Source organism: Schistocerca cancellata, unplaced genomic scaffold (assembly GCF_023864275.1).
Source record: "Schistocerca cancellata isolate TAMUIC-IGC-003103 unplaced genomic scaffold, iqSchCanc2.1 HiC_scaffold_830, whole genome shotgun sequence".
NCBI classification, from domain to species: domain Eukaryota; kingdom Metazoa; phylum Arthropoda; class Insecta; order Orthoptera; family Acrididae; genus Schistocerca; species Schistocerca cancellata.
In genome coordinates, this window is record NW_026046841.1 from 73,386 (window position 1) to 96,702 (window position 23,317).

The 23,317-nt window shown below is 50.5% G+C and overlaps 41 non-coding genes across 41 annotated transcripts; all 41 read left to right on the forward strand.

Moving 5' to 3' along the window:
- The first annotated feature begins 264 nt into the window (after window positions 1–264).
- Trnan-guu (transfer RNA asparagine (anticodon GUU)) lies at window positions 265–338 on the forward strand. The gene has a single exon. It is a non-coding gene; the product is annotated as a tRNA-Asn (tRNA).
- A 671-nt stretch (window positions 339–1,009) lies between these two features.
- Trnat-cgu (transfer RNA threonine (anticodon CGU)) lies at window positions 1,010–1,081 on the forward strand. The gene has a single exon. It is a non-coding gene; the product is annotated as a tRNA-Thr (tRNA).
- Window positions 1,082–1,414: 333 nt separating this feature from the next.
- Trnan-guu (transfer RNA asparagine (anticodon GUU)) lies at window positions 1,415–1,488 on the forward strand. The gene has a single exon. It is a non-coding gene; the product is annotated as a tRNA-Asn (tRNA).
- Window positions 1,489–2,159: 671 nt separating this feature from the next.
- Trnat-cgu (transfer RNA threonine (anticodon CGU)) lies at window positions 2,160–2,231 on the forward strand. Its single transcript has one exon. It is a non-coding gene; the product is annotated as a tRNA-Thr (tRNA).
- A 333-nt stretch (window positions 2,232–2,564) lies between these two features.
- On the forward strand, window positions 2,565–2,638 carry Trnan-guu (transfer RNA asparagine (anticodon GUU)). Its single transcript has one exon. It is a non-coding gene; the product is annotated as a tRNA-Asn (tRNA).
- A 671-nt stretch (window positions 2,639–3,309) lies between these two features.
- Trnat-cgu (transfer RNA threonine (anticodon CGU)) lies at window positions 3,310–3,381 on the forward strand. The gene has a single exon. It is a non-coding gene; the product is annotated as a tRNA-Thr (tRNA).
- A 333-nt stretch (window positions 3,382–3,714) lies between these two features.
- Trnan-guu (transfer RNA asparagine (anticodon GUU)) lies at window positions 3,715–3,788 on the forward strand. Its single transcript has one exon. It is a non-coding gene; the product is annotated as a tRNA-Asn (tRNA).
- A 671-nt stretch (window positions 3,789–4,459) lies between these two features.
- Trnat-cgu (transfer RNA threonine (anticodon CGU)) lies at window positions 4,460–4,531 on the forward strand. Its single transcript has one exon. It is a non-coding gene; the product is annotated as a tRNA-Thr (tRNA).
- Window positions 4,532–4,864: 333 nt separating this feature from the next.
- Trnan-guu (transfer RNA asparagine (anticodon GUU)) lies at window positions 4,865–4,938 on the forward strand. The gene has a single exon. It is a non-coding gene; the product is annotated as a tRNA-Asn (tRNA).
- Window positions 4,939–5,321: 383 nt separating this feature from the next.
- Window positions 5,322–5,395, forward strand: Trnan-guu (transfer RNA asparagine (anticodon GUU)). Its single transcript has one exon. It is a non-coding gene; the product is annotated as a tRNA-Asn (tRNA).
- A 671-nt stretch (window positions 5,396–6,066) lies between these two features.
- Trnat-cgu (transfer RNA threonine (anticodon CGU)) lies at window positions 6,067–6,138 on the forward strand. Its single transcript has one exon. It is a non-coding gene; the product is annotated as a tRNA-Thr (tRNA).
- Window positions 6,139–6,471: 333 nt separating this feature from the next.
- Window positions 6,472–6,545, forward strand: Trnan-guu (transfer RNA asparagine (anticodon GUU)). The gene has a single exon. It is a non-coding gene; the product is annotated as a tRNA-Asn (tRNA).
- A 671-nt stretch (window positions 6,546–7,216) lies between these two features.
- Trnat-cgu (transfer RNA threonine (anticodon CGU)) lies at window positions 7,217–7,288 on the forward strand. The gene has a single exon. It is a non-coding gene; the product is annotated as a tRNA-Thr (tRNA).
- A 333-nt stretch (window positions 7,289–7,621) lies between these two features.
- Trnan-guu (transfer RNA asparagine (anticodon GUU)) lies at window positions 7,622–7,695 on the forward strand. The gene has a single exon. It is a non-coding gene; the product is annotated as a tRNA-Asn (tRNA).
- A 383-nt stretch (window positions 7,696–8,078) lies between these two features.
- Window positions 8,079–8,152, forward strand: Trnan-guu (transfer RNA asparagine (anticodon GUU)). Its single transcript has one exon. It is a non-coding gene; the product is annotated as a tRNA-Asn (tRNA).
- A 671-nt stretch (window positions 8,153–8,823) lies between these two features.
- On the forward strand, window positions 8,824–8,895 carry Trnat-cgu (transfer RNA threonine (anticodon CGU)). The gene has a single exon. It is a non-coding gene; the product is annotated as a tRNA-Thr (tRNA).
- A 333-nt stretch (window positions 8,896–9,228) lies between these two features.
- On the forward strand, window positions 9,229–9,302 carry Trnan-guu (transfer RNA asparagine (anticodon GUU)). Its single transcript has one exon. It is a non-coding gene; the product is annotated as a tRNA-Asn (tRNA).
- Window positions 9,303–9,685: 383 nt separating this feature from the next.
- Trnan-guu (transfer RNA asparagine (anticodon GUU)) lies at window positions 9,686–9,759 on the forward strand. Its single transcript has one exon. It is a non-coding gene; the product is annotated as a tRNA-Asn (tRNA).
- A 671-nt stretch (window positions 9,760–10,430) lies between these two features.
- Trnat-cgu (transfer RNA threonine (anticodon CGU)) lies at window positions 10,431–10,502 on the forward strand. Its single transcript has one exon. It is a non-coding gene; the product is annotated as a tRNA-Thr (tRNA).
- A 333-nt stretch (window positions 10,503–10,835) lies between these two features.
- Window positions 10,836–10,909, forward strand: Trnan-guu (transfer RNA asparagine (anticodon GUU)). The gene has a single exon. It is a non-coding gene; the product is annotated as a tRNA-Asn (tRNA).
- A 671-nt stretch (window positions 10,910–11,580) lies between these two features.
- On the forward strand, window positions 11,581–11,652 carry Trnat-cgu (transfer RNA threonine (anticodon CGU)). Its single transcript has one exon. It is a non-coding gene; the product is annotated as a tRNA-Thr (tRNA).
- Window positions 11,653–11,985: 333 nt separating this feature from the next.
- Window positions 11,986–12,059, forward strand: Trnan-guu (transfer RNA asparagine (anticodon GUU)). The gene has a single exon. It is a non-coding gene; the product is annotated as a tRNA-Asn (tRNA).
- A 671-nt stretch (window positions 12,060–12,730) lies between these two features.
- On the forward strand, window positions 12,731–12,802 carry Trnat-cgu (transfer RNA threonine (anticodon CGU)). The gene has a single exon. It is a non-coding gene; the product is annotated as a tRNA-Thr (tRNA).
- Window positions 12,803–13,135: 333 nt separating this feature from the next.
- On the forward strand, window positions 13,136–13,209 carry Trnan-guu (transfer RNA asparagine (anticodon GUU)). Its single transcript has one exon. It is a non-coding gene; the product is annotated as a tRNA-Asn (tRNA).
- A 383-nt stretch (window positions 13,210–13,592) lies between these two features.
- On the forward strand, window positions 13,593–13,666 carry Trnan-guu (transfer RNA asparagine (anticodon GUU)). The gene has a single exon. It is a non-coding gene; the product is annotated as a tRNA-Asn (tRNA).
- A 671-nt stretch (window positions 13,667–14,337) lies between these two features.
- Trnat-cgu (transfer RNA threonine (anticodon CGU)) lies at window positions 14,338–14,409 on the forward strand. The gene has a single exon. It is a non-coding gene; the product is annotated as a tRNA-Thr (tRNA).
- Window positions 14,410–14,742: 333 nt separating this feature from the next.
- Trnan-guu (transfer RNA asparagine (anticodon GUU)) lies at window positions 14,743–14,816 on the forward strand. The gene has a single exon. It is a non-coding gene; the product is annotated as a tRNA-Asn (tRNA).
- Window positions 14,817–15,487: 671 nt separating this feature from the next.
- Trnat-cgu (transfer RNA threonine (anticodon CGU)) lies at window positions 15,488–15,559 on the forward strand. Its single transcript has one exon. It is a non-coding gene; the product is annotated as a tRNA-Thr (tRNA).
- Window positions 15,560–15,892: 333 nt separating this feature from the next.
- Trnan-guu (transfer RNA asparagine (anticodon GUU)) lies at window positions 15,893–15,966 on the forward strand. Its single transcript has one exon. It is a non-coding gene; the product is annotated as a tRNA-Asn (tRNA).
- Window positions 15,967–16,637: 671 nt separating this feature from the next.
- On the forward strand, window positions 16,638–16,709 carry Trnat-cgu (transfer RNA threonine (anticodon CGU)). Its single transcript has one exon. It is a non-coding gene; the product is annotated as a tRNA-Thr (tRNA).
- A 333-nt stretch (window positions 16,710–17,042) lies between these two features.
- On the forward strand, window positions 17,043–17,116 carry Trnan-guu (transfer RNA asparagine (anticodon GUU)). The gene has a single exon. It is a non-coding gene; the product is annotated as a tRNA-Asn (tRNA).
- A 671-nt stretch (window positions 17,117–17,787) lies between these two features.
- Window positions 17,788–17,859, forward strand: Trnat-cgu (transfer RNA threonine (anticodon CGU)). The gene has a single exon. It is a non-coding gene; the product is annotated as a tRNA-Thr (tRNA).
- A 333-nt stretch (window positions 17,860–18,192) lies between these two features.
- Trnan-guu (transfer RNA asparagine (anticodon GUU)) lies at window positions 18,193–18,266 on the forward strand. The gene has a single exon. It is a non-coding gene; the product is annotated as a tRNA-Asn (tRNA).
- Window positions 18,267–18,937: 671 nt separating this feature from the next.
- On the forward strand, window positions 18,938–19,009 carry Trnat-cgu (transfer RNA threonine (anticodon CGU)). Its single transcript has one exon. It is a non-coding gene; the product is annotated as a tRNA-Thr (tRNA).
- A 333-nt stretch (window positions 19,010–19,342) lies between these two features.
- Window positions 19,343–19,416, forward strand: Trnan-guu (transfer RNA asparagine (anticodon GUU)). The gene has a single exon. It is a non-coding gene; the product is annotated as a tRNA-Asn (tRNA).
- Window positions 19,417–20,087: 671 nt separating this feature from the next.
- Window positions 20,088–20,159, forward strand: Trnat-cgu (transfer RNA threonine (anticodon CGU)). The gene has a single exon. It is a non-coding gene; the product is annotated as a tRNA-Thr (tRNA).
- A 333-nt stretch (window positions 20,160–20,492) lies between these two features.
- Trnan-guu (transfer RNA asparagine (anticodon GUU)) lies at window positions 20,493–20,566 on the forward strand. Its single transcript has one exon. It is a non-coding gene; the product is annotated as a tRNA-Asn (tRNA).
- A 671-nt stretch (window positions 20,567–21,237) lies between these two features.
- Window positions 21,238–21,309, forward strand: Trnat-cgu (transfer RNA threonine (anticodon CGU)). Its single transcript has one exon. It is a non-coding gene; the product is annotated as a tRNA-Thr (tRNA).
- A 333-nt stretch (window positions 21,310–21,642) lies between these two features.
- Trnan-guu (transfer RNA asparagine (anticodon GUU)) lies at window positions 21,643–21,716 on the forward strand. Its single transcript has one exon. It is a non-coding gene; the product is annotated as a tRNA-Asn (tRNA).
- A 671-nt stretch (window positions 21,717–22,387) lies between these two features.
- Trnat-cgu (transfer RNA threonine (anticodon CGU)) lies at window positions 22,388–22,459 on the forward strand. The gene has a single exon. It is a non-coding gene; the product is annotated as a tRNA-Thr (tRNA).
- Window positions 22,460–22,792: 333 nt separating this feature from the next.
- On the forward strand, window positions 22,793–22,866 carry Trnan-guu (transfer RNA asparagine (anticodon GUU)). The gene has a single exon. It is a non-coding gene; the product is annotated as a tRNA-Asn (tRNA).
- The last annotated feature ends 451 nt before the right edge of the window (window positions 22,867–23,317 follow it).

The following is a 23,317-nucleotide window of genomic DNA, read 5'->3' on the forward strand; positions in this document are numbered from 1 at the left end:
CGTGACAGTGGAGGTAAAAACATGGCCCTATGCGGACGTTCTACCGTTTTCCTATTAATTCGGCATGTGTGACACTGCAGTAGAGCGACGACCACTACAAAAGATGTATTATTTACATTTCATTTCGGCGTATACACCGCGAGTGCCATATGACAGGGCCTCTCTCTCGATGTCGATCTGCATTTGGCGTCTCTTAAGTGTCGGTCTGCAGTAGGCCGCTGTTGGCCGAGCGGCGTGCAGTCGCAGAAGTGACCGAAAGTTAAGGCCTCCGTGGCGCAATCGGCTAGCGCGTTCGGCTGTTAACCGAAAGGTTGGTGGTTCGAGCCCACCCGGGGGCGAAATCGTTTTAATCGCCACCGAGGTGAGGACGTATGTCCACTTTGATAGAGATACACAGCTAGTGTGACAATTTGGCTGTGTTTGAATGATGCCACCCAGCCTTATACACATTCAGCCACGTGACAGTGGAGGTAAAAACATGGCCCTATGCGGACGTTCTACCGTTTTCCTATTAATTCGGCATGTGTGACACTGCAGTAGAGCGACGACCACTACAAAAGATGTATTATTTACATTTCATTTCGGCGTATACACCGCGAGTGCCATATGACAGGGCCTCTCTCTCGATGTCGATCTGCATTTGGCGTCTCTTAAGTGTCGGTCTGCAGTAGGCCGCTGTTGGCCGAGCGGCGTGCAGTCGCCTTACATGAAGCCCCCAGTGCCACTGTGGACGATGTAGCCAGAGAGAGGAGTCGAAAGGCGCGTTTCACAGTAGAGCCACGCTATCCCACAAGCTGTGCACTAGGTCAAGTTTTGCGCAGACCGCAAACCTTTGGTGGCTTGACGCTCGTCGTCGATCGTAAGGGTGAAACAGTGAAGAGAGTTGGAAAACGGTAAGGTGGACACCTCCAGCAGCATCTGTGTGTCAAATCCCATATCTGGTCGAGGGCCGTAAGATTCAGTATGATGACGTGACAAGTCGGGAGTAGCTCACGAACGCAAAGCTGCGGCCTTCTTAGCTCAGTGGTAGAGCACTGGTCTCGTAAACCAGGGGTCGTGAGTTCGACCCTCACAGAAGGCATTCATTTTTTTAACTTTGCTGCTGAGAGCAGAGCTAGCTCGAGCAGCATCTAACAGATGGCAGTGCACTGAATGAAGGGGAAGTTCTACAACCGATAAAGAGTGCTCTACTTGCATCAGAGGTTTACTGGATGTGTAGGCGGAACACTGTTTTGTATGCATTTTGTAGTATAATGTCATGCTTGGCGATGTCATTCGTTTATGAGCCCCACTACAGTGTGCATGCACGTTATCCATGTGAAGAGGCGTAAGCAGATACTACCATTCTGCGAGGTGCCTGCGAAAAGTACACGAGTTGCATTGATGAAGAGAGCAGAAGTGACCGAAAGTTAAGGCCTCCGTGGCGCAATCGGCTAGCGCGTTCGGCTGTTAACCGAAAGGTTGGTGGTTCGAGCCCACCCGGGGGCGAAATCGTTTTAATCGCCACCGAGGTGAGGACGTATGTCCACTTTGATAGAGATACACAGCTAGTGTGACAATTTGGCTGTGTTTGAATGATGCCACCCAGCCTTATACACATTCAGCCACGTGACAGTGGAGGTAAAAACATGGCCCTATGCGGACGTTCTACCGTTTTCCTATTAATTCGGCATGTGTGACACTGCAGTAGAGCGACGACCACTACAAAAGATGTATTATTTACATTTCATTTCGGCGTATACACCGCGAGTGCCATATGACAGGGCCTCTCTCTCGATGTCGATCTGCATTTGGCGTCTCTTAAGTGTCGGTCTGCAGTAGGCCGCTGTTGGCCGAGCGGCGTGCAGTCGCCTTACATGAAGCCCCCAGTGCCACTGTGGACGATGTAGCCAGAGAGAGGAGTCGAAAGGCGCGTTTCACAGTAGAGCCACGCTATCCCACAAGCTGTGCACTAGGTCAAGTTTTGCGCAGACCGCAAACCTTTGGTGGCTTGACGCTCGTCGTCGATCGTAAGGGTGAAACAGTGAAGAGAGTTGGAAAACGGTAAGGTGGACACCTCCAGCAGCATCTGTGTGTCAAATCCCATATCTGGTCGAGGGCCGTAAGATTCAGTATGATGACGTGACAAGTCGGGAGTAGCTCACGAACGCAAAGCTGCGGCCTTCTTAGCTCAGTGGTAGAGCACTGGTCTCGTAAACCAGGGGTCGTGAGTTCGACCCTCACAGAAGGCATTCATTTTTTTAACTTTGCTGCTGAGAGCAGAGCTAGCTCGAGCAGCATCTAACAGATGGCAGTGCACTGAATGAAGGGGAAGTTCTACAACCGATAAAGAGTGCTCTACTTGCATCAGAGGTTTACTGGATGTGTAGGCGGAACACTGTTTTGTATGCATTTTGTAGTATAATGTCATGCTTGGCGATGTCATTCGTTTATGAGCCCCACTACAGTGTGCATGCACGTTATCCATGTGAAGAGGCGTAAGCAGATACTACCATTCTGCGAGGTGCCTGCGAAAAGTACACGAGTTGCATTGATGAAGAGAGCAGAAGTGACCGAAAGTTAAGGCCTCCGTGGCGCAATCGGCTAGCGCGTTCGGCTGTTAACCGAAAGGTTGGTGGTTCGAGCCCACCCGGGGGCGAAATCGTTTTAATCGCCACCGAGGTGAGGACGTATGTCCACTTTGATAGAGATACACAGCTAGTGTGACAATTTGGCTGTGTTTGAATGATGCCACCCAGCCTTATACACATTCAGCCACGTGACAGTGGAGGTAAAAACATGGCCCTATGCGGACGTTCTACCGTTTTCCTATTAATTCGGCATGTGTGACACTGCAGTAGAGCGACGACCACTACAAAAGATGTATTATTTACATTTCATTTCGGCGTATACACCGCGAGTGCCATATGACAGGGCCTCTCTCTCGATGTCGATCTGCATTTGGCGTCTCTTAAGTGTCGGTCTGCAGTAGGCCGCTGTTGGCCGAGCGGCGTGCAGTCGCCTTACATGAAGCCCCCAGTGCCACTGTGGACGATGTAGCCAGAGAGAGGAGTCGAAAGGCGCGTTTCACAGTAGAGCCACGCTATCCCACAAGCTGTGCACTAGGTCAAGTTTTGCGCAGACCGCAAACCTTTGGTGGCTTGACGCTCGTCGTCGATCGTAAGGGTGAAACAGTGAAGAGAGTTGGAAAACGGTAAGGTGGACACCTCCAGCAGCATCTGTGTGTCAAATCCCATATCTGGTCGAGGGCCGTAAGATTCAGTATGATGACGTGACAAGTCGGGAGTAGCTCACGAACGCAAAGCTGCGGCCTTCTTAGCTCAGTGGTAGAGCACTGGTCTCGTAAACCAGGGGTCGTGAGTTCGACCCTCACAGAAGGCATTCATTTTTTTAACTTTGCTGCTGAGAGCAGAGCTAGCTCGAGCAGCATCTAACAGATGGCAGTGCACTGAATGAAGGGGAAGTTCTACAACCGATAAAGAGTGCTCTACTTGCATCAGAGGTTTACTGGATGTGTAGGCGGAACACTGTTTTGTATGCATTTTGTAGTATAATGTCATGCTTGGCGATGTCATTCGTTTATGAGCCCCACTACAGTGTGCATGCACGTTATCCATGTGAAGAGGCGTAAGCAGATACTACCATTCTGCGAGGTGCCTGCGAAAAGTACACGAGTTGCATTGATGAAGAGAGCAGAAGTGACCGAAAGTTAAGGCCTCCGTGGCGCAATCGGCTAGCGCGTTCGGCTGTTAACCGAAAGGTTGGTGGTTCGAGCCCACCCGGGGGCGAAATCGTTTTAATCGCCACCGAGGTGAGGACGTATGTCCACTTTGATAGAGATACACAGCTAGTGTGACAATTTGGCTGTGTTTGAATGATGCCACCCAGCCTTATACACATTCAGCCACGTGACAGTGGAGGTAAAAACATGGCCCTATGCGGACGTTCTACCGTTTTCCTATTAATTCGGCATGTGTGACACTGCAGTAGAGCGACGACCACTACAAAAGATGTATTATTTACATTTCATTTCGGCGTATACACCGCGAGTGCCATATGACAGGGCCTCTCTCTCGATGTCGATCTGCATTTGGCGTCTCTTAAGTGTCGGTCTGCAGTAGGCCGCTGTTGGCCGAGCGGCGTGCAGTCGCCTTACATGAAGCCCCCAGTGCCACTGTGGACGATGTAGCCAGAGAGAGGAGTCGAAAGGCGCGTTTCACAGTAGAGCCACGCTATCCCACAAGCTGTGCACTAGGTCAAGTTTTGCGCAGACCGCAAACCTTTGGTGGCTTGACGCTCGTCGTCGATCGTAAGGGTGAAACAGTGAAGAGAGTTGGAAAACGGTAAGGTGGACACCTCCAGCAGCATCTGTGTGTCAAATCCGATATCTGGTCGAGGGCTGTAAGATTCAGTATGATGACGTGACAATTCGGGAGTAGCTCACAAACGCAAAGCTGCGGCCTTCTTAGCTCAGTGGTAGAGCACTGGTCTCGTAAACCAGGGGTCGTGAGTTCGACCCTCACAGAAGGCATTCATTTTTTTAACTTTGCTGCTGAGAGCAGAGCTAGCTCGAGCAGCATCTAACAGATGGCAGTGCACTGAATGAAGGGGAAGTTCTACAACCGATAAAGAGTGCTCTACTTGCATCAGAGGTTTACTGGATGTGTAGGCGGAACACTGTTTTGTATGCATTTTGTAGTATAATGTCATGCTTGGCGATGTCATTCGTTTATGAGCCCCACTACAGTGTGCATGCACGTTATCCATGTGAAGAGGCGTAAGCAGATACTACCATTCTGCGAGGTGCCTGCGAAAAGTACACGAGTTGCATTGATGAAGAGAGCAGAAGTGACCGAAAGTTAAGGCCTCCGTGGCGCAATCGGCTAGCGCGTTCGGCTGTTAACCGAAAGGTTGGTGGTTCGAGCCCACCCGGGGGCGAAATCGTTTTAATCGCCACCGAGGTGAGGACGTATGTCCACTTTGATAGAGATACACAGCTAGTGTGACAATTTGGCTGTGTTTGAATGATGCCACCCAGCCTTATACACATTCAGCCACGTGACAGTGGAGGTAAAAACATGGCCCTATGCGGACGTTCTACCGTTTTCCTATTAATTCGGCATGTGTGACACTGCAGTAGAGCGACGACCACTACAAAAGATGTATTATTTACATTTCATTTCGGCGTATACACCGCGAGTGCCATATGACAGGGCCTCTCTCTCGATGTCGATCTGCATTTGGCGTCTCTTAAGTGTCGGTCTGCAGTAGGCCGCTGTTGGCCGAGCGGCGTGCAGTCGCAGAAGTGACCGAAAGTTAAGGCCTCCGTGGCGCAATCGGCTAGCGCGTTCGGCTGTTAACCGAAAGGTTGGTGGTTCGAGCCCACCCGGGGGCGAAATCGTTTTAATCGCCACCGAGGTGAGGACGTATGTCCACTTTGATAGAGATACACAGCTAGTGTGACAATTTGGCTGTGTTTGAATGATGCCACCCAGCCTTATACACATTCAGCCACGTGACAGTGGAGGTAAAAACATGGCCCTATGCGGACGTTCTACCGTTTTCCTATTAATTCGGCATGTGTGACACTGCAGTAGAGCGACGACCACTACAAAAGATGTATTATTTACATTTCATTTCGGCGTATACACCGCGAGTGCCATATGACAGGGCCTCTCTCTCGATGTCGATCTGCATTTGGCGTCTCTTAAGTGTCGGTCTGCAGTAGGCCGCTGTTGGCCGAGCGGCGTGCAGTCGCCTTACATGAAGCCCCCAGTGCCACTGTGGACGATGTAGCCAGAGAGAGGAGTCGAAAGGCGCGTTTCACAGTAGAGCCACGCTATCCCACAAGCTGTGCACTAGGTCAAGTTTTGCGCAGACCGCAAACCTTTGGTGGCTTGACGCTCGTCGTCGATCGTAAGGGTGAAACAGTGAAGAGAGTTGGAAAACGGTAAGGTGGACACCTCCAGCAGCATCTGTGTGTCAAATCCCATATCTGGTCGAGGGCCGTAAGATTCAGTATGATGACGTGACAAGTCGGGAGTAGCTCACGAACGCAAAGCTGCGGCCTTCTTAGCTCAGTGGTAGAGCACTGGTCTCGTAAACCAGGGGTCGTGAGTTCGACCCTCACAGAAGGCATTCATTTTTTTAACTTTGCTGCTGAGAGCAGAGCTAGCTCGAGCAGCATCTAACAGATGGCAGTGCACTGAATGAAGGGGAAGTTCTACAACCGATAAAGAGTGCTCTACTTGCATCAGAGGTTTACTGGATGTGTAGGCGGAACACTGTTTTGTATGCATTTTGTAGTATAATGTCATGCTTGGCGATGTCATTCGTTTATGAGCCCCACTACAGTGTGCATGCACGTTATCCATGTGAAGAGGCGTAAGCAGATACTACCATTCTGCGAGGTGCCTGCGAAAAGTACACGAGTTGCATTGATGAAGAGAGCAGAAGTGACCGAAAGTTAAGGCCTCCGTGGCGCAATCGGCTAGCGCGTTCGGCTGTTAACCGAAAGGTTGGTGGTTCGAGCCCACCCGGGGGCGAAATCGTTTTAATCGCCACCGAGGTGAGGACGTATGTCCACTTTGATAGAGATACACAGCTAGTGTGACAATTTGGCTGTGTTTGAATGATGCCACCCAGCCTTATACACATTCAGCCACGTGACAGTGGAGGTAAAAACATGGCCCTATGCGGACGTTCTACCGTTTTCCTATTAATTCGGCATGTGTGACACTGCAGTAGAGCGACGACCACTACAAAAGATGTATTATTTACATTTCATTTCGGCGTATACACCGCGAGTGCCATATGACAGGGCCTCTCTCTCGATGTCGATCTGCATTTGGCGTCTCTTAAGTGTCGGTCTGCAGTAGGCCGCTGTTGGCCGAGCGGCGTGCAGTCGCCTTACATGAAGCCCCCAGTGCCACTGTGGACGATGTAGCCAGAGAGAGGAGTCGAAAGGCGCGTTTCACAGTAGAGCCACGCTATCCCACAAGCTGTGCACTAGGTCAAGTTTTGCGCAGACCGCAAACCTTTGGTGGCTTGACGCTCGTCGTCGATCGTAAGGGTGAAACAGTGAAGAGAGTTGGAAAACGGTAAGGTGGACACCTCCAGCAGCATCTGTGTGTCAAATCCGATATCTGGTCGAGGGCTGTAAGATTCAGTATGATGACGTGACAATTCGGGAGTAGCTCACAAACGCAAAGCTGCGGCCTTCTTAGCTCAGTGGTAGAGCACTGGTCTCGTAAACCAGGGGTCGTGAGTTCGACCCTCACAGAAGGCATTCATTTTTTTAACTTTGCTGCTGAGAGCAGAGCTAGCTCGAGCAGCATCTAACAGATGGCAGTGCACTGAATGAAGGGGAAGTTCTACAACCGATAAAGAGTGCTCTACTTGCATCAGAGGTTTACTGGATGTGTAGGCGGAACACTGTTTTGTATGCATTTTGTAGTATAATGTCATGCTTGGCGATGTCATTCGTTTATGAGCCCCACTACAGTGTGCATGCACGTTATCCATGTGAAGAGGCGTAAGCAGATACTACCATTCTGCGAGGTGCCTGCGAAAAGTACACGAGTTGCATTGATGAAGAGAGCAGAAGTGACCGAAAGTTAAGGCCTCCGTGGCGCAATCGGCTAGCGCGTTCGGCTGTTAACCGAAAGGTTGGTGGTTCGAGCCCACCCGGGGGCGAAATCGATTTAATCGCCACCGAGGTGAGGACGTATGTCCACTTTGATAGAGATACACAGCTAGTGTGACAATTTGGCTGTGTTTGAATGATGCCACCCAGCCTTATACACATTCAGCCACGTGACAGTGGAGGTAAAAACATGGCCCTATGCGGACGTTCTACCGTTTTCCTATTAATTCGGCATGTGTGACACTGCAGTAGAGCGACGACCACTACAAAAGATGTATTATTTACATTTCATTTCGGCGTATACACCGCGAGTGCCATATGACAGGGCCTCTCTCTCGATGTCGATCTGCATTTGGCGTCTCTTAAGTGTCGGTCTGCAGTAGGCCGCTGTTGGCCGAGCGGCGTGCAGTCGCAGAAGTGACCGAAAGTTAAGGCCTCCGTGGCGCAATCGGCTAGCGCGTTCGGCTGTTAACCGAAAGGTTGGTGGTTCGAGCCCACCCGGGGGCGAAATCGTTTTAATCGCCACCGAGGTGAGGACGTATGTCCACTTTGATAGAGATACACAGCTAGTGTGACAATTTGGCTGTGTTTGAATGATGCCACCCAGCCTTATACACATTCAGCCACGTGACAGTGGAGGTAAAAACATGGCCCTATGCGGACGTTCTACCGTTTTCCTATTAATTCGGCATGTGTGACACTGCAGTAGAGCGACGACCACTACAAAAGATGTATTATTTACATTTCATTTCGGCGTATACACCGCGAGTGCCATATGACAGGGCCTCTCTCTCGATGTCGATCTGCATTTGGCGTCTCTTAAGTGTCGGTCTGCAGTAGGCCGCTGTTGGCCGAGCGGCGTGCAGTCGCCTTACATGAAGCCCCCAGTGCCACTGTGGACGATGTAGCCAGAGAGAGGAGTCGAAAGGCGCGTTTCACAGTAGAGCCACGCTATCCCACAAGCTGTGCACTAGGTCAAGTTTTGCGCAGACCGCAAACCTTTGGTGGCTTGACGCTCGTCGTCGATCGTAAGGGTGAAACAGTGAAGAGAGTTGGAAAACGGTAAGGTGGACACCTCCAGCAGCATCTGTGTGTCAAATCCGATATCTGGTCGAGGGCTGTAAGATTCAGTATGATGACGTGACAATTCGGGAGTAGCTCACAAACGCAAAGCTGCGGCCTTCTTAGCTCAGTGGTAGAGCACTGGTCTCGTAAACCAGGGGTCGTGAGTTCGACCCTCACAGAAGGCATTCATTTTTTTAACTTTGCTGCTGAGAGCAGAGCTAGCTCGAGCAGCATCTAACAGATGGCAGTGCACTGAATGAAGGGGAAGTTCTACAACCGATAAAGAGTGCTCTACTTGCATCAGAGGTTTACTGTATGTGTAGGCGGAACACTGTTTTGTATGCATTTTGTAGTATAATGTCATGCTTGGCGATGTCATTCGTTTATGAGCCCCACTACAGTGTGCATGCACGTTATCCATGTGAAGAGGCGTAAGCAGATACTACCATTCTGTGAGGTGCCTGCGAAAAGTACACGAGTTGCATTGATGAAGAGAGCAGAAGTGACCGAAAGTTAAGGCCTCCGTGGCGCAATCGGCTAGCGCGTTCGGCTGTTAACCGAAAGGTTGGTGGTTCGAGCCCACCCGGGGGCGAAATCGATTTAATCGCCACCGAGGTGAGGACGTATGTCCACTTTGATAGAGATACACAGCTAGTGTGACAATTTGGCTGTGTTTGAATGATGCCACCCAGCCTTATACACATTCAGCCACGTGACAGTGGAGGTAAAAACATGGCCCTATGCGGACGTTCTACCGTTTTCCTATTAATTCGGCATGTGTGACACTGCAGTAGAGCGACGACCACTACAAAAGATGTATTATTTACATTTCATTTCGGCGTATACACCGCGAGTGCCATATGACAGGGCCTCTCTCTCGATGTCGATCTGCATTTGGCGTCTCTTAAGTGTCGGTCTGCAGTAGGCCGCTGTTGGCCGAGCGGCGTGCAGTCGCAGAAGTGACCGAAAGTTAAGGCCTCCGTGGCGCAATCGGCTAGCGCGTTCGGCTGTTAACCGAAAGGTTGGTGGTTCGAGCCCACCCGGGGGCGAAATCGTTTTAATCGCCACCGAGGTGAGGACGTATGTCCACTTTGATAGAGATACACAGCTAGTGTGACAATTTGGCTGTGTTTGAATGATGCCACCCAGCCTTATACACATTCAGCCACGTGACAGTGGAGGTAAAAACATGGCCCTATGCGGACGTTCTACCGTTTTCCTATTAATTCGGCATGTGTGACACTGCAGTAGAGCGACGACCACTACAAAAGATGTATTATTTACATTTCATTTCGGCGTATACACCGCGAGTGCCATATGACAGGGCCTCTCTCTCGATGTCGATCTGCATTTGGCGTCTCTTAAGTGTCGGTCTGCAGTAGGCCGCTGTTGGCCGAGCGGCGTGCAGTCGCCTTACATGAAGCCCCCAGTGCCACTGTGGACGATGTAGCCAGAGAGAGGAGTCGAAAGGCGCGTTTCACAGTAGAGCCACGCTATCCCACAAGCTGTGCACTAGGTCAAGTTTTGCGCAGACCGCAAACCTTTGGTGGCTTGACGCTCGTCGTCGATCGTAAGGGTGAAACAGTGAAGAGAGTTGGAAAACGGTAAGGTGGACACCTCCAGCAGCATCTGTGTGTCAAATCCCATATCTGGTCGAGGGCCGTAAGATTCAGTATGATGACGTGACAAGTCGGGAGTAGCTCACGAACGCAAAGCTGCGGCCTTCTTAGCTCAGTGGTAGAGCACTGGTCTCGTAAACCAGGGGTCGTGAGTTCGACCCTCACAGAAGGCATTCATTTTTTTAACTTTGCTGCTGAGAGCAGAGCTAGCTCGAGCAGCATCTAACAGATGGCAGTGCACTGAATGAAGGGGAAGTTCTACAACCGATAAAGAGTGCTCTACTTGCATCAGAGGTTTACTGGATGTGTAGGCGGAACACTGTTTTGTATGCATTTTGTAGTATAATGTCATGCTTGGCGATGTCATTCGTTTATGAGCCCCACTACAGTGTGCATGCACGTTATCCATGTGAAGAGGCGTAAGCAGATACTACCATTCTGCGAGGTGCCTGCGAAAAGTACACGAGTTGCATTGATGAAGAGAGCAGAAGTGACCGAAAGTTAAGGCCTCCGTGGCGCAATCGGCTAGCGCGTTCGGCTGTTAACCGAAAGGTTGGTGGTTCGAGCCCACCCGGGGGCGAAATCGTTTTAATCGCCACCGAGGTGAGGACGTATGTCCACTTTGATAGAGATACACAGCTAGTGTGACAATTTGGCTGTGTTTGAATGATGCCACCCAGCCTTATACACATTCAGCCACGTGACAGTGGAGGTAAAAACATGGCCCTATGCGGACGTTCTACCGTTTTCCTATTAATTCGGCATGTGTGACACTGCAGTAGAGCGACGACCACTACAAAAGATGTATTATTTACATTTCATTTCGGCGTATACACCGCGAGTGCCATATGACAGGGCCTCTCTCTCGATGTCGATCTGCATTTGGCGTCTCTTAAGTGTCGGTCTGCAGTAGGCCGCTGTTGGCCGAGCGGCGTGCAGTCGCCTTACATGAAGCCCCCAGTGCCACTGTGGACGATGTAGCCAGAGAGAGGAGTCGAAAGGCGCGTTTCACAGTAGAGCCACGCTATCCCACAAGCTGTGCACTAGGTCAAGTTTTGCGCAGACCGCAAACCTTTGGTGGCTTGACGCTCGTCGTCGATCGTAAGGGTGAAACAGTGAAGAGAGTTGGAAAACGGTAAGGTGGACACCTCCAGCAGCATCTGTGTGTCAAATCCCATATCTGGTCGAGGGCCGTAAGATTCAGTATGATGACGTGACAAGTCGGGAGGAGCTCACGAACGCAAAGCTGCGGCCTTCTTAGCTCAGTGGTAGAGCACTGGTCTCGTAAACCAGGGGTCGTGAGTTCGACCCTCACAGAAGGCATTCATTTTTTTAACTTTGCTGCTGAGAGCAGAGCTAGCTCGAGCAGCATCTAACAGATGGCAGTGCACTGAATGAAGGGGAAGTTCTACAACCGATAAAGAGTGCTCTACTTGCATCAGAGGTTTACTGGATGTGTAGGCGGAACACTGTTTTGTATGCATTTTGTAGTATAATGTCATGCTTGGCGATGTCATTCGTTTATGAGCCCCACTACAGTGTGCATGCACGTTATCCATGTGAAGAGGCGTAAGCAGATACTACCATTCTGCGAGGTGCCTGCGAAAAGTACACGAGTTGCATTGATGAAGAGAGCAGAAGTGACCGAAAGTTAAGGCCTCCGTGGCGCAATCGGCTAGCGCGTTCGGCTGTTAACCGAAAGGTTGGTGGTTCGAGCCCACCCGGGGGCGAAATCGTTTTAATCGCCACCGAGGTGAGGACGTATGTCCACTTTGATAGAGATACACAGCTAGTGTGACAATTTGGCTGTGTTTGAATGATGCCACCCAGCCTTATACACATTCAGCCACGTGACAGTGGAGGTAAAAACATGGCCCTATGCGGACGTTCTACCGTTTTCCTATTAATTCGGCATGTGTGACACTGCAGTAGAGCGACGACCACTACAAAAGATGTATTATTTACATTTCATTTCGGCGTATACACCGCGAGTGCCATATGACAGGGCCTCTCTCTCGATGTCGATCTGCATTTGGCGTCTCTTAAGTGTCGGTCTGCAGTAGGCCGCTGTTGGCCGAGCGGCGTGCAGTCGCCTTACATGAAGCCCCCAGTGCCACTGTGGACGATGTAGCCAGAGAGAGGAGTCGAAAGGCGCGTTTCACAGTAGAGCCACGCTATCCCACAAGCTGTGCACTAGGTCAAGTTTTGCGCAGACCGCAAACCTTTGGTGGCTTGACGCTCGTCGTCGATCGTAAGGGTGAAACAGTGAAGAGAGTTGGAAAACGGTAAGGTGGACACCTACAGCAGCATCTGTGTGTCAAATCCGATATCTGGTCGAGGGCTGTAAGATTCAGTATGATGACGTGACAAGTCGGGAGTAGCTCACGAACGCAAAGCTGCGGCCTTCTTAGCTCAGTGGTAGAGCACTGGTCTCGTAAACCAGGGGTCGTGAGTTCGACCCTCACAGAAGGCATTCATTTTTTTAACTTTGCTGCTGAGAGCAGAGCTAGCTCGAGCAGCATCTAACAGATGGCAGTGCACTGAATGAAGGGGAAGTTCTACAACCGATAAAGAGTGCTCTACTTGCATCAGAGGTTTACTGGATGTGTAGGCGGAACACTGTTTTGTATGCATTTTGTAGTATAATGTCATGCTTGGCGATGTCATTCGTTTATGAGCCCCACTACAGTGTGCATGCACGTTATCCATGTGAAGAGGCGTAAGCAGATACTACCATTCTGTGAGGTGCCTGCGAAAAGTACACGAGTTGCATTGATGAAGAGAGCAGAAGTGACCGAAAGTTAAGGCCTCCGTGGCGCAATCGGCTAGCGCGTTCGGCTGTTAACCGAAAGGTTGGTGGTTCGAGCCCACCCGGGGGCGAAATCGATTTAATCGCCACCGAGGTGAGGACGTATGTCCACTTTGATAGAGATACACAGCTAGTGTGACAATTTGGCTGTGTTTGAATGATGCCACCCAGCCTTATACACATTCAGCCACGTGACAGTGGAGGTAAAAACATGGCCCTATGCGGACGTTCTACCGTTTTCCTATTAATTCGGCATGTGTGACACTGCAGTAGAGCGACGACCACTACAAAAGATGTATTATTTACATTTCATTTCGGCGTATACACCGCGAGTGCCATATGACAGGGCCTCTCTCTCGATGTCGATCTGCATTTGGCGTCTCTTAAGTGTCGGTCTGCAGTAGGCCGCTGTTGGCCGAGCGGCGTGCAGTCGCAGAAGTGACCGAAAGTTAAGGCCTCCGTGGCGCAATCGGCTAGCGCGTTCGGCTGTTAACCGAAAGGTTGGTGGTTCGAGCCCACCCGGGGGCGAAATCGTTTTAATCGCCACCGAGGTGAGGACGTATGTCCACTTTGATAGAGATACACAGCTAGTGTGACAATTTGGCTGTGTTTGAATGATGCCACCCAGCCTTATACACATTCAGCCACGTGACAGTGGAGGTAAAAACATGGCCCTATGCGGACGTTCTACCGTTTTCCTATTAATTCGGCATGTGTGACACTGCAGTAGAGCGACGACCACTACAAAAGATGTATTATTTACATTTCATTTCGGCGTATACACCGCGAGTGCCATATGACAGGGCCTCTCTCTCGATGTCGATCTGCATTTGGCGTCTCTTAAGTGTCGGTCTGCAGTAGGCCGCTGTTGGCCGAGCGGCGTGCAGTCGCCTTACATGAAGCCCCCAGTGCCACTGTGGACGATGTAGCCAGAGAGAGGAGTCGAAAGGCGCGTTTCACAGTAGAGCCACGCTATCCCACAAGCTGTGCACTAGGTCAAGTTTTGCGCAGACCGCAAACCTTTGGTGGCTTGACGCTCGTCGTCGATCGTAAGGGTGAAACAGTGAAGAGAGTTGGAAAACGGTAAGGTGGACACCTCCAGCAGCATCTGTGTGTCAAATCCCATATCTGGTCGAGGGCCGTAAGATTCAGTATGATGACGTGACAAGTCGGGAGTAGCTCACGAACGCAAAGCTGCGGCCTTCTTAGCTCAGTGGTAGAGCACTGGTCTCGTAAACCAGGGGTCGTGAGTTCGACCCTCACAGAAGGCATTCATTTTTTTAACTTTGCTGCTGAGAGCAGAGCTAGCTCGAGCAGCATCTAACAGATGGCAGTGCACTGAATGAAGGGGAAGTTCTACAACCGATAAAGAGTGCTCTACTTGCATCAGAGGTTTACTGGATGTGTAGGCGGAACACTGTTTTGTATGCATTTTGTAGTATAATGTCATGCTTGGCGATGTCATTCGTTTATGAGCCCCACTACAGTGTGCATGCACGTTATCCATGTGAAGAGGCGTAAGCAGATACTACCATTCTGCGAGGTGCCTGCGAAAAGTACACGAGTTGCATTGATGAAGAGAGCAGAAGTGACCGAAAGTTAAGGCCTCCGTGGCGCAATCGGCTAGCGCGTTCGGCTGTTAACCGAAAGGTTGGTGGTTCGAGCCCACCCGGGGGCGAAATCGTTTTAATCGCCACCGAGGTGAGGACGTATGTCCACTTTGATAGAGATACACAGCTAGTGTGACAATTTGGCTGTGTTTGAATGATGCCACCCAGCTTTATACACATTCAGCCACGTGACAGTGGAGGTAAAAACATGGCCCTATGCGGACGTTCTACCGTTTTCCTATTAATTCGGCATGTGTGACACTGCAGTAGAGCGACGACCACTACAAAAGATGTATTATTTACATTTCATTTCGGCGTATACACCGCGAGTGCCATATGACAGGGCCTCTCTCTCGATGTCGATCTGCATTTGGCGTCTCTTAAGTGTCGGTCTGCAGTAGGCCGCTGTTGGCCGAGCGGCGTGCAGTCGCCTTACATGAAGCCCCCAGTGCCACTGTGGACGATGTAGCCAGAGAGAGGAGTCGAAAGGCGCGTTTCACAGTAGAGCCACGCTATCCCACAAGCTGTGCACTAGGTCAAGTTTTGCGCAGACCGCAAACCTTTGGTGGCTTGACGCTCGTCGTCGATCGTAAGGGTGAAACAGTGAAGAGAGTTGGAAAACGGTAAGGTGGACACCTCCAGCAGCATCTGTGTGTCAAATCCCATATCTGGTCGAGGGCCGTAAGATTCAGTATGATGACGTGACAAGTCGGGAGGAGCTCACGAACGCAAAGCTGCGGCCTTCTTAGCTCAGTGGTAGAGCACTGGTCTCGTAAACCAGGGGTCGTGAGTTCGACCCTCACAGAAGGCATTCATTTTTTTAACTTTGCTGCTGAGAGCAGAGCTAGCTCGAGCAGCATCTAACAGATGGCAGTGCACTGAATGAAGGGGAAGTTCTACAACCGATAAAGAGTGCTCTACTTGCATCAGAGGTTTACTGGATGTGTAGGCGGAACACTGTTTTGTATGCATTTTGTAGTATAATGTCATGCTTGGCGATGTCATTCGTTTATGAGCCCCACTACAGTGTGCATGCACGTTATCCATGTGAAGAGGCGTAAGCAGATACTACCATTCTGCGAGGTGCCTGCGAAAAGTACACGAGTTGCATTGATGAAGAGAGCAGAAGTGACCGAAAGTTAAGGCCTCCGTGGCGCAATCGGCTAGCGCGTTCGGCTGTTAACCGAAAGGTTGGTGGTTCGAGCCCACCCGGGGGCGAAATCGTTTTAATCGCCACCGAGGTGAGGACGTATGTCCACTTTGATAGAGATACACAGCTAGTGTGACAATTTGGCTGTGTTTGAATGATGCCACCCAGCCTTATACACATTCAGCCACGTGACAGTGGAGGTAAAAACATGGCCCTATGCGGACGTTCTACCGTTTTCCTATTAATTCGGCATGTGTGACACTGCAGTAGAGCGACGACCACTACAAAAGATGTATTATTTACATTTCATTTCGGCGTATACACCGCGAGTGCCATATGACAGGGCCTCTCTCTCGATGTCGATCTGCATTTGGCGTCTCTTAAGTGTCGGTCTGCAGTAGGCCGCTGTTGGCCGAGCGGCGTGCAGTCGCCTTACATGAAGCCCCCAGTGCCACTGTGGACGATGTAGCCAGAGAGAGGAGTCGAAAGGCGCGTTTCACAGTAGAGCCACGCTATCCCACAAGCTGTGCACTAGGTCAAGTTTTGCGCAGACCGCAAACCTTTGGTGGCTTGACGCTCGTCGTCGATCGTAAGGGTGAAACAGTGAAGAGAGTTGGAAAACGGTAAGGTGGACACCTCCAGCAGCATCTGTGTGTCAAATCCGATATCTGGTCGAGGGCTGTAAGATTCAGTATGATGACGTGACAATTCGGGAGTAGCTCACAAACGCAAAGCTGCGGCCTTCTTAGCTCAGTGGTAGAGCACTGGTCTCGTAAACCAGGGGTCGTGAGTTCGACCCTCACAGAAGGCATTCATTTTTTTAACTTTGCTGCTGAGAGCAGAGCTAGCTCGAGCAGCATCTAACAGATGGCAGTGCACTGAATGAAGGGGAAGTTCTACAACCGATAAAGAGTGCTCTACTTGCATCAGAGGTTTACTGGATGTGTAGGCGGAACACTGTTTTGTATGCATTTTGTAGTATAATGTCATGCTTGGCGATGTCATTCGTTTATGAGCCCCACTACAGTGTGCATGCACGTTATCCATGTGAAGAGGCGTAAGCAGATACTACCATTCTGCGAGGTGCCTGCGAAAAGTACACGAGTTGCATTGATGAAGAGAGCAGAAGTGACCGAAAGTTAAGGCCTCCGTGGCGCAATCGGCTAGCGCGTTCGGCTGTTAACCGAAAGGTTGGTGGTTCGAGCCCACCCGGGGGCGAAATCGTTTTAATCGCCACCGAGGTGAGGACGTATGTCCACTTTGATAGAGATACACAGCTAGTGTGACAATTTGGCTGTGTTTGAATGATGCCACCCAGCCTTATACACATTCAGCCACGTGACAGTGGAGGTAAAAACATGGCCCTATGCGGACGTTCTACCGTTTTCCTATTAATTCGGCATGTGTGACACTGCAGTAGAGCGACGACCACTACAAAAGATGTATTATTTACATTTCATTTCGGCGTATACACCGCGAGTGCCATATGACAGGGCCTCTCTCTCGATGTCGATCTGCATTTGGCGTCTCTTAAGTGTCGGTCTGCAGTAGGCCGCTGTTGGCCGAGCGGCGTGCAGTCGCCTTACATGAAGCCCCCAGTGCCACTGTGGACGATGTAGCCAGAGAGAGGAGTCGAAAGGCGCGTTTCACAGTAGAGCCACGCTATCCCACAAGCTGTGCACTAGGTCAAGTTTTGCGCAGACCGCAAACCTTTGGTGGCTTGACGCTCGTCGTCGATCGTAAGGGTGAAACAGTGAAGAGAGTTGGAAAACGGTAAGGTGGACACCTCCAGCAGCATCTGTGTGTCAAATCCCATATCTGGTCGAGGGCCGTAAGATTCAGTATGATGACGTGACAAGTCGGGAGTAGCTCACGAACGCAAAGCTGCGGCCTTCTTAGCTCAGTGGTAGAGCACTGTTCTCGTAAACCAGGGGTCGTGAGTTCGACCCTCACAGAAGGCATTCATTTTTTTAACTTTGCTGCTGAGAGCAGAGCTAGCTCGAGCAGCATCTAACAGATGGCAGTGCACTGAATGAAGGGGAAGTTCTACAACCGATAAAGAGTGCTCTACTTGCATCAGAGGTTTACTGGATGTGTAGGCGGAACACTGTTTTGTATGCATTTTGTAGTATAATGTCATGCTTGGCGATGTCATTCGTTTATGAGCCCCACTACAGTGTGCATGCACGTTATCCATGTGAAGAGGCGTAAGCAGATACTACCATTCTGCGAGGTGCCTGCGAAAAGTACACGAGTTGCATTGATGAAGAGAGCAGAAGTGACCGAAAGTTAAGGCCTCCGTGGCGCAATCGGCTAGCGCGTTCGGCTGTTAACCGAAAGGTTGGTGGTTCGAGCCCACCCGGGGGCGAAATCGTTTTAATCGCCACCGAGGTGAGGACGTATGTCCACTTTGATAGAGATACACAGCTAGTGTGACAATTTGGCTGTGTTTGAATGATGCCACCCAGCCTTATACACATTCAGCCACGTGACAGTGGAGGTAAAAACATGGCCCTATGCGGACGTTCTACCGTTTTCCTATTAATTCGGCATGTGTGACACTGCAGTAGAGCGACGACCACTACAAAAGATGTATTATTTACATTTCATTTCGGCGTATACACCGCGAGTGCCATATGACAGGGCCTCTCTCTCGATGTCGATCTGCATTTGGCGTCTCTTAAGTGTCGGTCTGCAGTAGGCCGCTGTTGGCCGAGCGGCGTGCAGTCGCCTTACATGAAGCCCCCAGTGCCACTGTGGACGATGTAGCCAGAGAGAGGAGTCGAAAGGCGCGTTTCACAGTAGAGCCACGCTATCCCACAAGCTGTGCACTAGGTCAAGTTTTGCGCAGACCGCAAACCTTTGGTGGCTTGACGCTCGTCGTCGATCGTAAGGGTGAAACAGTGAAGAGAGTTGGAAAACGGTAAGGTGGACACCTCCAGCAGCATCTGTGTGTCAAATCCGATATCTGGTCGAGGGCTGTAAGATTCAGTATGATGACGTGACAATTCGGGAGTAGCTCACAAACGCAAAGCTGCGGCCTTCTTAGCTCAGTGGTAGAGCACTGGTCTCGTAAACCAGGGGTCGTGAGTTCGACCCTCACAGAAGGCATTCATTTTTTTAACTTTGCTGCTGAGAGCAGAGCTAGCTCGAGCAGCATCTAACAGATGGCAGTGCACTGAATGAAGGGGAAGTTCTACAACCGATAAAGAGTGCTCTACTTGCATCAGAGGTTTACTGGATGTGTAGGCGGAACACTGTTTTGTATGCATTTTGTAGTATAATGTCATGCTTGGCGATGTCATTCGTTTATGAGCCCCACTACAGTGTGCATGCACGTTATCCATGTGAAGAGGCGTAAGCAGATACTACCATTCTGCGAGGTGCCTGCGAAAAGTACACGAGTTGCATTGATGAAGAGAGCAGAAGTGACCGAAAGTTAAGGCCTCCGTGGCGCAATCGGCTAGCGCGTTCGGCTGTTAACCGAAAGGTTGGTGGTTCGAGCCCACCCGGGGGCGAAATCGTTTTAATCGCCACCGAGGTGAGGACGTATGTCCACTTTGATAGAGATACACAGCTAGTGTGACAATTTGGCTGTGTTTGAATGATGCCACCCAGCCTTATACACATTCAGCCACGTGACAGTGGAGGTAAAAACATGGCCCTATGCGGACGTTCTACCGTTTTCCTATTAATTCGGCATGTGTGACACTGCAGTAGAGCGACGACCACTACAAAAGATGTATTATTTACATTTCATTTCGGCGTATACACCGCGAGTGCCATATGACAGGGCCTCTCTCTCGATGTCGATCTGCATTTGGCGTCTCTTAAGTGTCGGTCTGCAGTAGGCCGCTGTTGGCCGAGCGGCGTGCAGTCGCCTTACATGAAGCCCCCAGTGCCACTGTGGACGATGTAGCCAGAGAGAGGAGTCGAAAGGCGCGTTTCACAGTAGAGCCACGCTATCCCACAAGCTGTGCACTAGGTCAAGTTTTGCGCAGACCGCAAACCTTTGGTGGCTTGACGCTCGTCGTCGATCGTAAGGGTGAAACAGTGAAGAGAGTTGGAAAACGGTAAGGTGGACACCTCCAGCAGCATCTGTGTGTCAAATCCCATATCTGGTCGAGGGCCGTAAGATTCAGTATGATGACGTGACAAGTCGGGAGTAGCTCACGAACGCAAAGCTGCGGCCTTCTTAGCTCAGTGGTAGAGCACTGTTCTCGTAAACCAGGGGTCGTGAGTTCGACCCTCACAGAAGGCATTCATTTTTTTAACTTTGCTGCTGAGAGCAGAGCTAGCTCGAGCAGCATCTAACAGATGGCAGTGCACTGAATGAAGGGGAAGTTCTACAACCGATAAAGAGTGCTCTACTTGCATCAGAGGTTTACTGGATGTGTAGGCGGAACACTGTTTTGTATGCATTTTGTAGTATAATGTCATGCTTGGCGATGTCATTCGTTTATGAGCCCCACTACAGTGTGCATGCACGTTATCCATGTGAAGAGGCGTAAGCAGATACTACCATTCTGCGAGGTGCCTGCGAAAAGTACACGAGTTGCATTGATGAAGAGAGCAGAAGTGACCGAAAGTTAAGGCCTCCGTGGCGCAATCGGCTAGCGCGTTCGGCTGTTAACCGAAAGGTTGGTGGTTCGAGCCCACCCGGGGGCGAAATCGTTTTAATCGCCACCGAGGTGAGGACGTATGTCCACTTTGATAGAGATACACAGCTAGTGTGACAATTTGGCTGTGTTTGAATGATGCCACCCAGCCTTATACACATTCAGCCACGTGACAGTGGAGGTAAAAACATGGCCCTATGCGGACGTTCTACCGTTTTCCTATTAATTCGGCATGTGTGACACTGCAGTAGAGCGACGACCACTACAAAAGATGTATTATTTACATTTCATTTCGGCGTATACACCGCGAGTGCCATATGACAGGGCCTCTCTCTCGATGTCGATCTGCATTTGGCGTCTCTTAAGTGTCGGTCTGCAGTAGGCCGCTGTTGGCCGAGCGGCGTGCAGTCGCCTTACATGAAGCCCCCAGTGCCACTGTGGACGATGTAGCCAGAGAGAGGAGTCGAAAGGCGCGTTTCACAGTAGAGCCACGCTATCCCACAAGCTGTGCACTAGGTCAAGTTTTGCGCAGACCGCAAACCTTTGGTGGCTTGACGCTCGTCGTCGATCGTAAGGGTGAAACAGTGAAGAGAGTTGGAAAACGGTAAGGTGGACACCTCCAGCAGCATCTGTGTGTCAAATCCGATATCTGGTCGAGGGCTGTAAGATTCAGTATGATGACGTGACAATTCGGGAGTAGCTCACAAACGCAAAGCTGCGGCCTTCTTAGCTCAGTGGTAGAGCACTGGTCTCGTAAACCAGGGGTCGTGAGTTCGACCCTCACAGAAGGCATTCATTTTTTTAACTTTGCTGCTGAGAGCAGAGCTAGCTCGAGCAGCATCTAACAGATGGCAGTGCACTGAATGAAGGGGAAGTTCTACAACCGATAAAGAGTGCTCTACTTGCATCAGAGGTTTACTGGATGTGTAGGCGGAACACTGTTTTGTATGCATTTTGTAGTATAATGTCATGCTTGGCGATGTCATTCGTTTATGAGCCCCACTACAGTGTGCATGCACGTTATCCATGTGAAGAGGCGTAAGCAGATACTACCATTCTGCGAGGTGCCTGCGAAAAGTACACGAGTTGCATTGATGAAGAGAGCAGAAGTGACCGAAAGTTAAGGCCTCCGTGGCGCAATCGGCTAGCGCGTTCGGCTGTTAACCGAAAGGTTGGTGGTTCGAGCCCACCCGGGGGCGAAATCGTTTTAATCGCCACCGAGGTGAGGACGTATGTCCACTTTGATAGAGATACACAGCTAGTGTGACAATTTGGCTGTGTTTGAATGATGCCACCCAGCCTTATACACATTCAGCCACGTGACAGTGGAGGTAAAAACATGGCCCTATGCGGACGTTCTACCGTTTTCCTATTAATTCGGCATGTGTGACACTGCAGTAGAGCGACGACCACTACAAAAGATGTATTATTTACATTTCATTTCGGCGTATACACCGCGAGTGCCATATGACAGGGCCTCTCTCTCGATGTCGATCTGCATTTGGCGTCTCTTAAGTGTCGGTCTGCAGTAGGCCGCTGTTGGCCGAGCGGCGTGCAGTCGCCTTACATGAAGCCCCCAGTGCCACTGTGGACGATGTAGCCAGAGAGAGGAGTCGAAAGGCGCGTTTCACAGTAGAGCCACGCTATCCCACAAGCTGTGCACTAGGTCAAGTTTTGCGCAGACCGCAAACCTTTGGTGGCTTGACGCTCGTCGTCGATCGTAAGGGTGAAACAGTGAAGAGAGTTGGAAAACGGTAAGGTGGACACCTCCAGCAGCATCTGTGTGTCAAATCCGATATCTGGTCGAGGGCTGTAAGATTCAGTATGATGACGTGACAATTCGGGAGTAGCTCACAAACGCAAAGCTGCGGCCTTCTTAGCTCAGTGGTAGAGCACTGGTCTCGTAAACCAGGGGTCGTGAGTTCGACCCTCACAGAAGGCATTCATTTTTTTAACTTTGCTGCTGAGAGCAGAGCTAGCTCGAGCAGCATCTAACAGATGGCAGTGCACTGAATGAAGGGGAAGTTCTACAACCGATAAAGAGTGCTCTACTTGCATCAGAGGTTTACTGGATGTGTAGGCGGAACACTGTTTTGTATGCATTTTGTAGTATAATGTCATGCTTGGCGATGTCATTCGTTTATGAGCCCCACTACAGTGTGCATGCACGTTATCCATGTGAAGAGGCGTAAGCAGATACTACCATTCTGCGAGGTGCCTGCGAAAAGTACACGAGTTGCATTGATGAAGAGAGCAGAAGTGACCGAAAGTTAAGGCCTCCGTGGCGCAATCGGCTAGCGCGTTCGGCTGTTAACCGAAAGGTTGGTGGTTCGAGCCCACCCGGGGGCGAAATCGTTTTAATCGCCACCGAGGTGAGGACGTATGTCCACTTTGATAGAGATACACAGCTAGTGTGACAATTTGGCTGTGTTTGAATGATGCCACCCAGCCTTATACACATTCAGCCACGTGACAGTGGAGGTAAAAACATGGCCCTATGCGGACGTTCTACCGTTTTCCTATTAATTCGGCATGTGTGACACTGCAGTAGAGCGACGACCACTACAAAAGATGTATTATTTACATTTCATTTCGGCGTATACACCGCGAGTGCCATATGACAGGGCCTCTCTCTCGATGTCGATCTGCATTTGGCGTCTCTTAAGTGTCGGTCTGCAGTAGGCCGCTGTTGGCCGAGCGGCGTGCAGTCGCCTTACATGAAGCCCCCAGTGCCACTGTGGACGATGTAGCCAGAGAGAGGAGTCGAAAGGCGCGTTTCACAGTAGAGCCACGCTATCCC